The sequence below is a fragment of the Piliocolobus tephrosceles genome, chromosome 5 (assembly GCF_002776525.5).
Source record: "Piliocolobus tephrosceles isolate RC106 chromosome 5, ASM277652v3, whole genome shotgun sequence".
Taxonomy (NCBI): domain Eukaryota; kingdom Metazoa; phylum Chordata; class Mammalia; order Primates; family Cercopithecidae; genus Piliocolobus; species Piliocolobus tephrosceles.
The window spans coordinates 20,676,873-20,689,916 of record NC_045438.1 but is presented as its reverse complement, the minus strand read 5'-3'; the positions used below and the strand labels follow the sequence as shown (position 1 = coordinate 20,689,916).

Here is a 13,044-nt window from a genome sequence, read left to right as displayed (position 1 = left end):
CACACAGTGATGCTGTGCACACCCTCATGGGAGCACACCCACTGCACACAGTGATGCTGTGCACACCCTCATGGGAGCACACCCACTACACACAGTGATGCTGTGCACACCCTCATGGGAGCACACCCACTGCACACAGTGGCACTGTGCACACTCACACACCCACATGGGTGCACACCCATTCTATACAGTAACACTTGTTATGTGGCCATATCTACTCCTCACAGTGACATGGGCCCAGCCATCCTATACCTTCCTACTGGACGCAGTTACTCTGAACAGTAACATAGTCACACCCACTATACACAGACACATGGGCACATGTTCTTGACAGTCACACTGGGTGCATTGACTCTCTAGAGTCTCATGGGCACACACAACCTCCACAGTGACATGGGCACACCCATCCTCCACAGTCACACGGGCACACACACCCTCCACAGTGACATGGGTGCACCCAGCCTCCACAGTGACATGGGCGCAGGCAGCCTGCCGTGGGCCACAGCCGGAGCCCTGGTCTCTTGTGCTTGTGTCTGGCCCCCTGCTGCCTGAGATTGCTCTGATGTTTGGGAACAGTGACCTCACCTACTGCACACACAGTTGTGTCCAGAACAGCACTGTCCTCCTGGCCTCAGCCTGGATGGGTGAGGCACCTGCTCCTGCTGTCCCAGGGTCACTGGTGAGTGCAGACCCCGAGTGTGCAGACTTGGATGGCTCACCTGTCTTCCCCACCGTGCCTCTCTAAGGCCTAAGATGCAAGTCCAGTGGTGGAGTGTTTTCCATGGGCCCAGAGGCTTGTGTGTGGTCACCAGAAGCTAATTATCCTCAGAAGGCCCCGGGCACTCTGTTCTTCTCCAAATGCACGTACTCATTGTCTCATAATTAAAAACAGCAATTTTTTCCAGAGGGCAGGACACCCTGCATTCATCTTTCTTTCTTACTGAAATAAGCTTTGAGGACGGACACCCACAGCCCAGGGTGGAGGCAGCCCTTTCCCATGGTGCCCACTGACCTGCGGGCAGCACTTTCAGGTCATTCTCTCATTTCCACACAAAACAAGCTACGTGCCAAAGACAGTGGGGAGAAGGCCCAGAGCACCCCTTCTGCAGCCCAGGGTCCGGGAATGAGGTGGGGAGAGCTGGTTGTGTGTCGGTACAGTCTTCCCTGAGGATTTTAGCCTCCTCCCAGTGCCTAGGTCAGACCGTGGGCCCCTGGACTAGGTGCTTATCTGTAAACCATGATGAGGGAGACCTCACTTCACAGCAGTGCTATGCGGAGTCTCTGAGATAAGCAGTTGCTTCACAGAACGCCCCAGACCTAGGACATGGCCCAGCAATCGCTTGAAGAAAGTCTGTTTGGGGCAGGGAAGGCAATGGGCAGGGGAGAGCACCCAATGGGTTCCTGGATGACCCAGACCAAGGCCGAGGTACGTGGGGGCTCCAAGCAACACTAGGGCTGTTACCCACCTACAAGGCCAGTGAATCCAAGGCACTTCCCTCCAGGCTGAACTCTTCTGGGGGTAGATGAGGTGAGACGTGGCGTGTGTGACATGGAGCCCTGAGTCCAGCAAACGTTGCTTTCATCTTCATGGTTACGTCCTTGTCTCATTCACTATCTGATTATCATTTTCCTTGGCGCTGACACATGGTCGCACTAAATCTTGAAAGAAATCATGACCTAGACAAGGGGTCTCAACCAAGGCCAGTGATAACCAGGACCTGGGCGCTGGGCTCTGCAGGAAGCCAGTGAGGTCTGTCATCCCTCAGGAGCAGGCAGGGGCTCCAGTGTCCCAGGAGGTTTCAAGCTGCACCAAATCAATGATTCAAAGGGCACTTGCAGGTGCTGTGGGCATGATGGAGGCACAGCAGACAGACAGTGGAGAGAGACACGGTAGAGAGACATGGCGGAGCCCAAGGAAAAGCCAAGGAGCCCCAGTCTAGGGAGGGCAAGGCCCCAGGTGCAGTGGAAATGCCGGGATCTGGGAGTGCCCTGAGCCCAGGCACAAAGGCTGGGTGGGCAAGGCTGTCAGAGTGGACAGAGGCCAGGATCCTGGCCTGGAGGTTGGGTCCTGAGGGGCAGGCAAGCAGTCTACGTGACTCCTCCTGGGATGGCCCATTCTCTACAGACGCAGTCTGAAAATCAAGGAGGCTCAGGCCCCACAGCAACCCGGGGCATGTGCCGGGGTCAACAGCACCCTGCGGACACGTATACAGGACTCCTGGGGCTTCAGGCCCCAGGACGGATGTACCTCTGGGCAGGCAGGCACTCGCGAGATGACTTACACGGGTGTGGGGAGCACAGGCCAGCCCTGGCCCCTCCGGCGCGCAAGCCCAATTCGGAACTGGGGCCAAGGACGCATGCTCCTGGGGTTGCCAGGACTCCATGGTGAGCAGTGAGGCAAGTCCTCTGTCACCGGCGCCCAGGGTGTCTGGCGGTCCCTAAACGGCCACGGCCATGGCCCTGTGCCTGAGGGCTGCAGCCTGCAAGCTCCTGTGCCCCAGCGGCTGGCCAAGTAGAGATGACCTGGAATCAAAGTTGCTGCTACTTAGCAGCTGCTCTGAGCGCTTTCAGGCCCTACCACATGGGTTCCAGCGCTGCCACCCCAGGCCCTGCCTCAAGCCAGTGCTCGCACCCCCACGGCACAGACATCAGGGCCGTTGGTGCCCCAGCAGCCATGCATGGGTGCCTACACTTCAGACCTGAGCCTGCCCCCGTGCTGGCCGCTCCCTCCGCAGCCCAGCGAGCCTGCCCCTCACAGCACCATCCTGGCCCCAGGCCATGGCACTGCCTGGGAAACCCACTGACCACCCAGGCTCCGGATCAGAGGGACGGCCCCAGGCTGTGCCGCACGCATCCTGGCAGCCATCTGGGTGAGGCTGCACATGGCTGGGAGCAATAAACTGGGTGCGGCTGTGGGAACTGGCCCTCCTGCCTCTGCAGGCACCAGGAGGCCCAGGACCCATGGAGCAGTATTTACCAAAACTACCCTCTGATCCAGCAGCTAAGAACAGGCATTTTCTTCCTCGGGGGAGCCAGGGCTGCGACAGGCGTTTCTCACTGGGGGACCCAGTGGCCTGAGGTGTTTCTTCTTGGGTTTCAGGGCTAACGACAGGCATTTCTTGTTCAGGGACTTACGGCTACGTAGGTGTTTCTTGCTAGAAGACCTTGGGTTCCTTCTGGGATATCCAGGGCTAATGACGGTCCCTGGTGGATCCAGGGCTATGGGAGATGCTTCTTGTTGGAAGGTGCAGAGCTCATGATAGTTTTCTGTTGAGTGATCCAGGGTCTAGTCATGATAGTTTTCTGTTGAGTGATCCAGGGTCTAGACCAGGTGCTTCTTTCCAGAATGTATGTCTGTGACAGACAGGTTGTGTTGGGGGATCCGGATTACCACAGAAGTGCTCACCAGGGAGATCCGGGGCTAATGACGTGTCTGTTTTTAGCTCTTCCTTTCCCTGAACATCTTCCCACAAGGACGGCAAGAGCCTGATGACTTGCCAAGCACTCCCCCTGGGCCCAGGAACCAACTGACCAACACAGCCAGGCCACAGCCCAGCCTCCTTCTACCTCTCACGGATGGCATCTTCAACCCTAGGAAAACGAGTCCCTTGAGACACAGTTCATCCTGACGAGGCCGTGTGGAACAGGGTCTGTGTGGGATGGGGACATGCTGGGGGAGCCTGTACCCAGGGGCACACACACTGCCACAGCCACAGCCTTTCCGCCTCTGGAAGCCTCTCGCCTGGACTGGCCATGGTTCCTGAGACCCATATGGTGGGCCCACGCCCTTGACCTTGGGATGCTTGGAAGGGAGGAGAGAAACGGGCAGGGAGGAGATAGCGTGCAGCCCAGATCCAGAGAAGGCTGTGAGAGCAGTGGGGAAGACAGAGGGGCTTCGGCAGAAAGAGGCAGATGGAGGAACTGCCAGGGAGGGCAGCATTGCTGGGCCAGCTCCACCACCGACGCTGCGGATGATGCCCTGGCCAGATGCCCTTGGCTACTCTGCAGGTGCAGCGCCAGCTATGGTTTCTCATTTCAACTGCTCAGTAACTGCTCAATAGCGGGGAAACATGATTTATGGGGAGAATTCCCCAGAGGCTAAAAAGGAAAAAAAAAGAGAGAATGGACCAGTGGACAAGGTCTGCCTTTGACAGGCGAGCAAGGAGACTCATTTGGCACAGAAATCAGTAACTCAGAAACAGGCCTGAAACCCACCAAGGGACTGCAACACAATCTCCTCTTTCTGGCTTAACAGAAAACAGAACAAACTCAGGGCGTCTAAAACGGAGTGTGCCCCAGTATGCTCAGCCCTCTCCCTGCTGACTGTGCAGGTCCCAAGGTTACCTGTGTGAGCTGTGCTCTCACATTTTATGATGATGGCTCTCGGCCGCAGGTTCCTGAGTCCCTGGAGCCACCTCAGGCTCCTCCACGGACTCCATGCTCCCTTTAGGACAGGGCCTGGCAGTCATTGTTCCTAAAATCCCAGCTCTTCCTCGTCCAAACGGTTAACCTTGTGGTCCTATATTGGGGTTCTTGGTTGTCCCCAAAGTGAGGGTTTTGCTGGTCATGCAATAGAGGGGAGGGCTGGGCAAGGGTGGACCCTGGAGCCGAGAGCCAGAGCTGATGCCCAGGGTGGGTCTCATGGTGACAGTCCCGGGGTGGTGCCCACAGGGGATGGGCATCTGCCAGGTGCTCTGTCCTCATATGCTTGCTCGAAATTAAAAGAACAGGGACAGCACCTTGCTGCTGAACCTGGGCTGTGACTGCCGAGACCGTACAGGTGGCGACAGAAAGAATCTGCAGGATGAGCTCCCGGTGCCCGTGTTCAGTTGGAGGAGGGCAGACACTGCAGCCACTGCCCTCCAAGCTATAGCAGGAGCAGGGCATTGCCATCCTGGACACACACTGTCATTTTAAGTTCCTCTTGATTAAAAAAACACCTAAATCTGCCCCAAAACATCAGCCTAACAGCTAATGTCAGCATAACCAGAAACACTGCAACACTAAGATAAACTCCTCTCTGACTAGAGGCATCCCAACCCCACAATAAACTTTCCCTCACACAGAAACATTGAAGACTGTGATAAGCCCCCCCACTTCCTAAACCCTTAAATATTCTTAGTCTGTAAGAGAGAACGCTCCTGACCAAGATCAGCCAGAAGCCTCTCTCAGGATTAGTCCCCAAAATAAACCTGTCTTGGACTGTTGAGCCACTTTTTGTGATTCTTTCCTCTTTCTTTAATCCTTACACCAAGCTACAGCCAGGAGCAGGAGACCCTGGGAGGAAACTGACCAGACACGGTTCAGAAAGAAGGATGGATGGCAGGAGATTCATTTTATGATGATGGTGATTTTGTAGAGACAGGATCTTGCTCTGTGGTCCAGGCTGAAGTGCAGTGGCAGGATCATAGCTCACTGCAGCCTTGACCTCCTGGGCTCAAGCCATTCTCCCACTTCAGCCAGCCGAGTGGCTGGGACTACAGAGACACGCCACCACACATAGTTAATTTTTAATTTTTTTGTAGAGATGGGGTCTTGCTATGTTCCCCAGGCTGGTCTTGAACCCCTGGCCTTAAGCAATCCTCCCACCTTGGCATCTGAAAGTACTGGGATTGCAGATGCGAGTCATCTCACAGGCCCCAGAGATGAGTAAATGAAAAATGAATGCCTATCCCCCAGCTACTTCTCTCCTGCATATGAAACCCTCTTCTTCTGCATGCTTCCCAACGCATTTGCGAGGTCGTCCCCCGTCACTGGGAGCTTTGCCAGCCGCAGGTGCTTATTCATCTTTGCACCATGACACTGACAACATAGTCACTCATCTTCTTTAAAGAAAAACCGATCTGTTTGTATCCAAAAACTGCAAGAAGCCATCTGTGCCTCTTTCAAGATCCACTTTTAGTATGTCTGTCCCCAAACCCACCTGATGAAGAAACAGCTTTCGGCACAGCAGCCTGGCCCAGGGCGAAGGTGAGGCGTGAGCCTGGCCCAGGACGAAGGTGAGGCGTGAGCCTGGCCCAGGGCAAAGGTGAGGCGTGAGCCTGGCCCAGGGCGAAGGTGAGGCGTGAGCGTGAGCCTGGCCCAGGACTAAGTTGAGGCGTGAGCATGAGCCTGGCCCGGGGAAGTTGAGGCGTGGTGTTTTCATTAGTCCCGTCAGGAGCTCTTGGCTCCTCTGTGACTGCATATCGTTTGCACCCACCTGCGAGTTTCTCCTTCTCACGACGCACCCTCATGCTGCATGGAGCAAACACAGAAGCCCGGATCTCATGGGGCTGCTTGGAAACGGGCTAAGGTAACGCACCCCGAGTCACAAGCTCATGGAAACCGCAGGTGCCCATGACCCGGTGCCTGTGTGCTCTGGTGGTGTGGGGACTTTGCATAACATAAGGTGAAGCTGTGAGCAGAAGAGGGGCCTGTTGGGTTCTCTGCATCTTTAAGGACTGGGCCTGGTCCACTGACTGCTTCACAGGAGAAGGGCAACATTTCCTGGGGACACAGTGACTCTCCCACAGACGCTTCTCTCCCGGGGTTAAAGCAGCTGTACGGTGCTTCATACCACAGTCAAGCTCTTGCTCCGTGGAGGGAGCAGGACACGCGGTGGGAATCACGCGGTCTCCTCCTGTGAGTCGATGTTCACTGTGAAGCCTCAGGGGTGAGAATAGCAGCCGGCCATGCGTCTTCTCTGGGTGGGGAGCACACGCAGACAGACCAAAACCCGGCACCAGCCCATGGGGGGCTGAGGTTTCATTCCACCGCAAAGAGAACATCTACTGAGGAAAGATGCTCACGATCCCACTCACACGGAAAAACAGTGGGTCTCGGGGGAACAGGAACACGGTCCCATCCACATGGAGGAAGCTGCCCCTTGGGAACACACAGGCAGCAGATCGCAGGGGAGGGGAACAGGAAGCAGGGGCTCCCTTTGAAGGCCCCTGGAGTCATCCAGGGCTGATGTGAGGAAGTGTCTGCAGAGGTCAGAGAAAGGTGGAGGCTGCAGAGCCAGGAGTAGAAGCTTCCAGGCATGTTTTGGAAACAAGATTAACAGGACTTGGTGAAGCTTGAAATATGGGAGTGGTGGGGGCAACAGAAAGACCGACAGGAAAAGACAGGCCTCCCAGGACTCTCAGGCTGCTGCTTGAAAATTGGGGTGCAAGGCATTGCCCCTGCTGAGACGAGACCTCCACGCAGGAGTCGTCATGTGCTACTGCCACAGAGCACCACATGCACGCCCAGCTCAGTGGAGAGACTTACAGAGCGTGGGGCACTCGCCCAAACATCACATGGCTCACCCACCGTGAAGCCGGGACCCTGCCATGGATCTACTGACTTCCTGTCTACCAGCACTATGCACTCCAAAGGCGCTGTGCAGGGTCAGGGCTAGGAAAGGCCACTGTCCGTGATGACAGCCATTCCTCCCCAGGCCCAGCCAGAGCAAGGGCCGGGCTGGAAGAGGAGCGTTTCCACAAACGGAGGCTAGGTGGACAGTGCGTCTCTCCACTGAGAACTGACAGGCAGGTGCACAGCAGCGCCGGTTCTCTCTTGGGTCCTCGTCCATCTTTGTGTGTGGCTGTTGCCCACGATGCCATTTCCATCCATGAACTCCCTGGCCTGTTTTCCTGTGCTCCTCATTCCTCTTCTCCCTGCTGACGGTGGGTGTGTTAAAGGTCATGTCCTACCCTTCAAAAAGGGCAAAACTTTCTACTCCCCAGAGTGACTCTACATTTTAACCTTTGCACTCAAGCCAATTCTCAACAACACTGTCTACAAGCCCTGCAGCCAGTGTGGCCATCCAAACACAGACGGAAGATCTTCAAACCCCTGCCAGGTCTAACGCATGCCAGCTTCTCCATCACCTAACAAATGCCGTCTACGGTCAGCATCTGCACGTCTGGGCTCACCTCCCTTGAACACCGTATCTTCCCACTGCCTGTTTAATCTAAGTGTTTTCTTCTCCACGAATAATGCTACCTCCCCAGTTTTTACAGCCTCATTAGCATATAACTAAACTGCGATAAACAGCATGCAACTGAAGTATAGAGTTTAATCAGCCTAACATATGTACGCACCCAGGAAACCAGCATCGCAACTTAAATGGCAAACATTTTCCTCTCCCCCCAGATCTCTTTCCTGCCCCTGCAGGCTCCTGTGGAGTGGGAACACCTGCTTCTGAGCCCCTTCGCCAGGCTGCCCACAGGCCCTGGTCCTCCCTGTGAACCTGTCCCAGGGCTGCCAAGTGTTCTCATGACGGGCAGAGGGCAAGGGACAGCATGAGCCCGGGGTGCCCCCAAAGCAAAAGCCACAGTCTTTTTAACCCAATCGCAGACTGGACGCCTCACACACTGTGCCCTGCTGTCGGTGAGAAGCGCATCATCAGCACAGACCACGCTCAAGCAAGGGGTGGGTCACGCCCCTCACTCCTTGGCTCAAGCTCTCATCTCTGCTACCCTCACTCCTGCTTACCCTCAGCCCTGAGGATGCAAGCTCAGATCATCGGCTTTTCCAAGTCCTCAGGTGGACAACTTGGAAGCTCCAGCCAGCTTAGAGGTTTTCCCTTCCTTATTAGGGCCGTTTCCTCTCCCTTCCATCGAACGCATCCTTCCATTGGCCACCCACGATGCTATCTCAGTGCCAGGATGCTGCAGGCACTCGCCGGACATGCAGAGCTGGCTTGGGTTCTGGAGACACCCTGATCCCTGGGGTCTCTTCCAAGTGCTGGTTGGAGGCTTGGAAACCACTACCCAATTCATCTTACCGAGCCTCCTAATTTCCAGGCTTCTAAGCTGCCCTATTCAATCATACATTGCATTAGAGCTTCATTGTTATGAATTCTTATTCATTCATTGCTTGTCTGTATTAGCGCCATCTGCCTTATATTTTTAAAGTTCTTAGAAACCAAAATACCCTCCTGGTGTTGATTTAACCATGTACAGTGTCCACAGGGCAGTTACAATTATATGCAAATAAATTCTTCTGATGATAATTATTCTTTGAACCCAGTAATGATTTATGGGCCACCTGGTTTGGGACTACCTCTCAAGCTTCTTTACTACTTTAAAATGACCCCAAAGGCCTAAGCTGTGGTAAACCCGAGCTGAGGACAAAAATTACAGAGCCACTGCACTCCTTCACAGGAACCGTGGGGCACTTGGTGCACGGCCCTGCACCTGTGCCCGGAGGAACCTGGATGTGCAGGCACGCGCACGGCCCCCGCACCTGTGCCCAGAGACCGGGAAGGAAGGGCATCCAGCGATGCAGGCTGCGCGGGTCATCGTGCTAGACTTCACCTTTCGTCCTGGCTGAGATCAGGGAAGACACTGTGATGTTCCCTTTAGAAAACTTAGCCGAGGGCTGCACAGTGAGAATAGCAGGACTCACAATTCTTCCTGATAATGAAGGAATGACGAGCTAATCGCTGCAATTCCTAAGAAGTGAGGAATTAATTATGAAACACGCATCTTCGCCTGCTATTATTTCAAGAACAGAATTAAAGCAGACTTCCTCTCCCGCACACTGGTGGGATTCTTCGGTCTGTCTCCCTGGCAGCGGGGTGTGATGCTGGACAAGGTCGAGGGGTTGCGGCTGCTGAGGCTGCTCTGGGAGCTCCTGAGGTCCTGTGCCAGGCTCTCCTGAGTGCCCCTGCGCGAGGAGACAGAGGGAACTTCCTGCCCCAAGAGAGGGGCGCCAGGCTGGACCGTGGCCCCAGCTCCTAAGCCCGCGCCAGCAGGCCACCCCCACCTGTCTTCGCCTGTGGTCTGGGGCAAGCTGGCCACGTTTCTTTCCCTCCCCTGTCACCGGTCACCAAGGGCCATGGGACAGAATTGGTGGTTTGGCTGCGGTTGGTGAGCTGGGTCCGTGTGTCCGGGCTCTCTCGCTGTGTCTGTCTTCCGCGAGAACACAATGCATCTCCTTGGCCTCACACACCCAAACTTGGCCCCCAGGACAGCTGAGTCGCAGCAGAAAAGGCCACGTTGAAATGAGACCCTGGAGAGAAAGACTGCGGAGGCCGGGTGGGCTGCTGAAGCTGAAGTTTCCTGCACCCCAGTGGATTCGTCCACTGCCTGGAGCTTGGTGGCTGAGCCCAGACCAGCGGAGAGTGCAGCCCAGACCTGAGGAGGGACCAAAGTGTGGCACCCCAGGCAGCTGCAGCAGGCTGGGGGCGCCTGGGGGCTCACTCTGGGCAGCACAGCCCCTTCCCCACGGCCCTGGGGACTGGCCCTCTGCACAGTAGGTCACAGGCCCCAGCCCCACTGAGGCTGAGGACCAGGCACGCTCCAAGCTCTTCCTCCTTGGATTTAGTCATTTGTTTTCAGGGCAAACTGGAAACAGGACATGAGCCAGGTGAGGCCGTGCTCCTCTCCACTGGCTTCCCCGCACTGTGGAACTCACTTGCTCTTACATAGAAAAATGGTTTACTGGTGAAAAGTTGAAAGCACAAGGGATCTGGGCGTGGACGTGGATTTTGCCGCTTTCTCCTGAAGGAAGCCACCGCCATCTTGGCCTCTTTGAAACCTGTAAATAAAACTTTTATCCTGGGGCAGGCGCCCTCCGGAGGAGTCTTATTTCCCTCCAGGCCTTTCAGAGCTTTGGAATTGCCCCCAGCCCTGTCTTGCTGCCATCAGGGTTCTTTCTCATCCTTTCTTTCTCCTAGGGCAGCTTCCCCTCTGTTTCTGGGAGTTAATGTGAGAGGAGCCTAGGTGGAAAGAGAGGCTGGTTCCTGTGGGTCCACGTGGCCACCCGGAGAAGCCTCTGAGGGCAGGTGGCAGAGAGGGGGCCGGGGGCGGTCTCGGGCAGGACAAGTGTCTGAGCCTGAGCCCATGATCTCTTTCACAGCCACCCAGTTTCAGGTGGGCTCCACCGCCCCGGGTGCTATGGTGGGTCCTGAAGGCGAGGCGAGGCCTCTTGTCCCGTGCCCTGGGCCAGGGTGGGTGCCCGGGGGCTTGGGGGGGTGGCACTGTGCCACGTGCCTCCTCCAGCTTTGTTGGCCTCGGTGCCTGGGTGCTCAGGCGGGGTCCAGTGCCACCTGCCTCTTCTGGCTTTGCTGGCCTCGGTGCCCAGGGACCCGCAGACGCCGTCCCCAAGAGCGCGAAGAGACCCGGGTTTGTGCTCCGTGTCAGGGACCCCGGACTGAGGCTCTGGGGGCACCTCTGTGCTGTGGGCCGAGACCGCGGCCGGGAGGGACCCCCGAGTGCAGCCTCACCCCCCCACGAGCAGCCCTGCCGCGCCCCCCTCACTCCCTCCCGCCGCCGCCCGGAGGCCCGGACTCCATCGTCTCCCCCGGTGGTCAGGGCGGCCCCCCTAGGCCCTGGGCACCTCCCAGCCCCGGCCCCGGCCCCGACGCTTCCGGAGCGGAAAGTCCCCGGCAGCGACCACTGGGTCCGCGGAGGAGGCGAAACAGAACGCCCGGGGCAGCTCCTCCACCCTCGGGAAGTGGACAGAGAAAGGGGCGTTTCTTCCCGCGGCCACCGAGGTGGCTCCGGCGTCCCGGGCACTGACGATGGGGAGCCCTGAGGGGCGTCTCGCTGGGAGGAGGCCGCGGGCCCAGCGAGAGGCGGACCCGACGTTCCCCATAAACCCAGGAGCCGCCGCCACATCACTGCCTGGAAAACGCCCCGCCGCCGGCGCAGGTTCAGGCCCCGGGGAATGCCCGGCGGGAGCCGCGAACCTGTGCCAGGAACCGCCGAGACCAGCCCGGCCGCCCCAGCGCTGCTCCCGCCCCGGCCCCGCGCGGTGAGAACGGCCCGGGCGGGAACGTCCCCAGTCGGGGAGGCCGTGGGGGGCACTGGGGACCTTGCTCTGCAGCCGCCCCGCGAGGAGGCGCCCCGGCCACCCCGACACCCGGGAGAGGCGACCCTGGCGGCGACACCGTCACCCACCCCGGGGCCCGTCCCTCCTCCTGGGGCTGCGCCCGCGCCGGAAAGCTCCCACCACTCCCCGTTCCGTCCTGCCCGGCTCGGGAGGGCGCCCTCGGGTGTCCAGGAGCCGTGTCCTCACCTCCGGGGCCATGGTGGTGGGACAGGCCCACGTCCTCGTTCGCCCCGGGGGCCTGGAGGGGAAGGTGCCCAAGATGCTGAGACCCCCGGGAGCACACGCAGAACTCAGAAGGGGCATCTGAGGGAAAATCTCAAATTCACCTCAAAGAACCTTCTAGAACCGACTGTCCAGTATGGGCCTCTAGCCACATGTGGCTACTTAAACTTGAGTTAATTAAAAGTGAACGGAATTAAAACTCCGCTCCTCAGTTGCAGTGGTTTTGCCCCAGTGCTCACGTGGCCATGGTTGTGGCACTCACAGTGCTGAGAATCATCTCCACACTTTCGAAAGTTCCATGGGACAGGGCAGGTCTAGGAGTCTCTGGGTGGTAATCGCAGACACATGTGAGAGGCACATGCACACACACACACGAACACACATATAAACATATACACACATGCGCAGACACACCCGCCGGCAGTCATCACGGAGAAGGGGCTGGCTCCCTGTGCAGCTGAGCCTAGAACACAGAGTCTCCTGGAGGCAAGGCTTCAGCTCCAGAGAAGAGCCCCCTGTGTCTGCAATGGAGGCCAGAGGGGTGGGCGGCCTCAGTACAGCGTTCCAAGGGTGGAGGGTTTGGGAGGGCCTGCTTCACTTGCACAGGGCTCAGCAGGGTCTGCGGCTGCGGGCATAGGGGGCACCGAGGCAGAGAGAGTCACAGCCCAGCCCCATGGAGCCCACATCCTCCAGGGGGACCCAGGATGGGGACTGAAATGACCAATCCCCATGAAGGGGCTCAGGGCCTCGTCTGCACCTCCCTTAGCCCCTGGACAGAACTTCCGAGAAATGCATCAGTCAGAGCCGCGCAGGCCTCGTGAGCCGAGTGCTGGTGGAGAGGGGTGGCCTTCGGGAGGGAGACTGGAGGAGAGGGAGTTTTCTAAAAGGCATGCGGTGTCATTGCCAGAGAGAGCCCAGATGGACGTGACACTGCTTCCCCACGGAGTGTGCTGCCTGGTCCAACAAGCCCCTGGTCTGCCCAGCGCTCCAGCCAGCCAGGAGGTTCCTCCCAGCTTA

General features: G+C 57.7%; 1 pseudogene; it reads right to left on the bottom strand.

Annotated features, from left to right (window-relative positions):
• Positions 1 to 9,405: 9,405 nt before the first annotated feature.
• Positions 9,406 to 10,300, bottom strand: LOC111530898 (annotated as a pseudogene).
• Between the last annotated feature and the right edge of the window lie 2,744 nt (positions 10,301 to 13,044).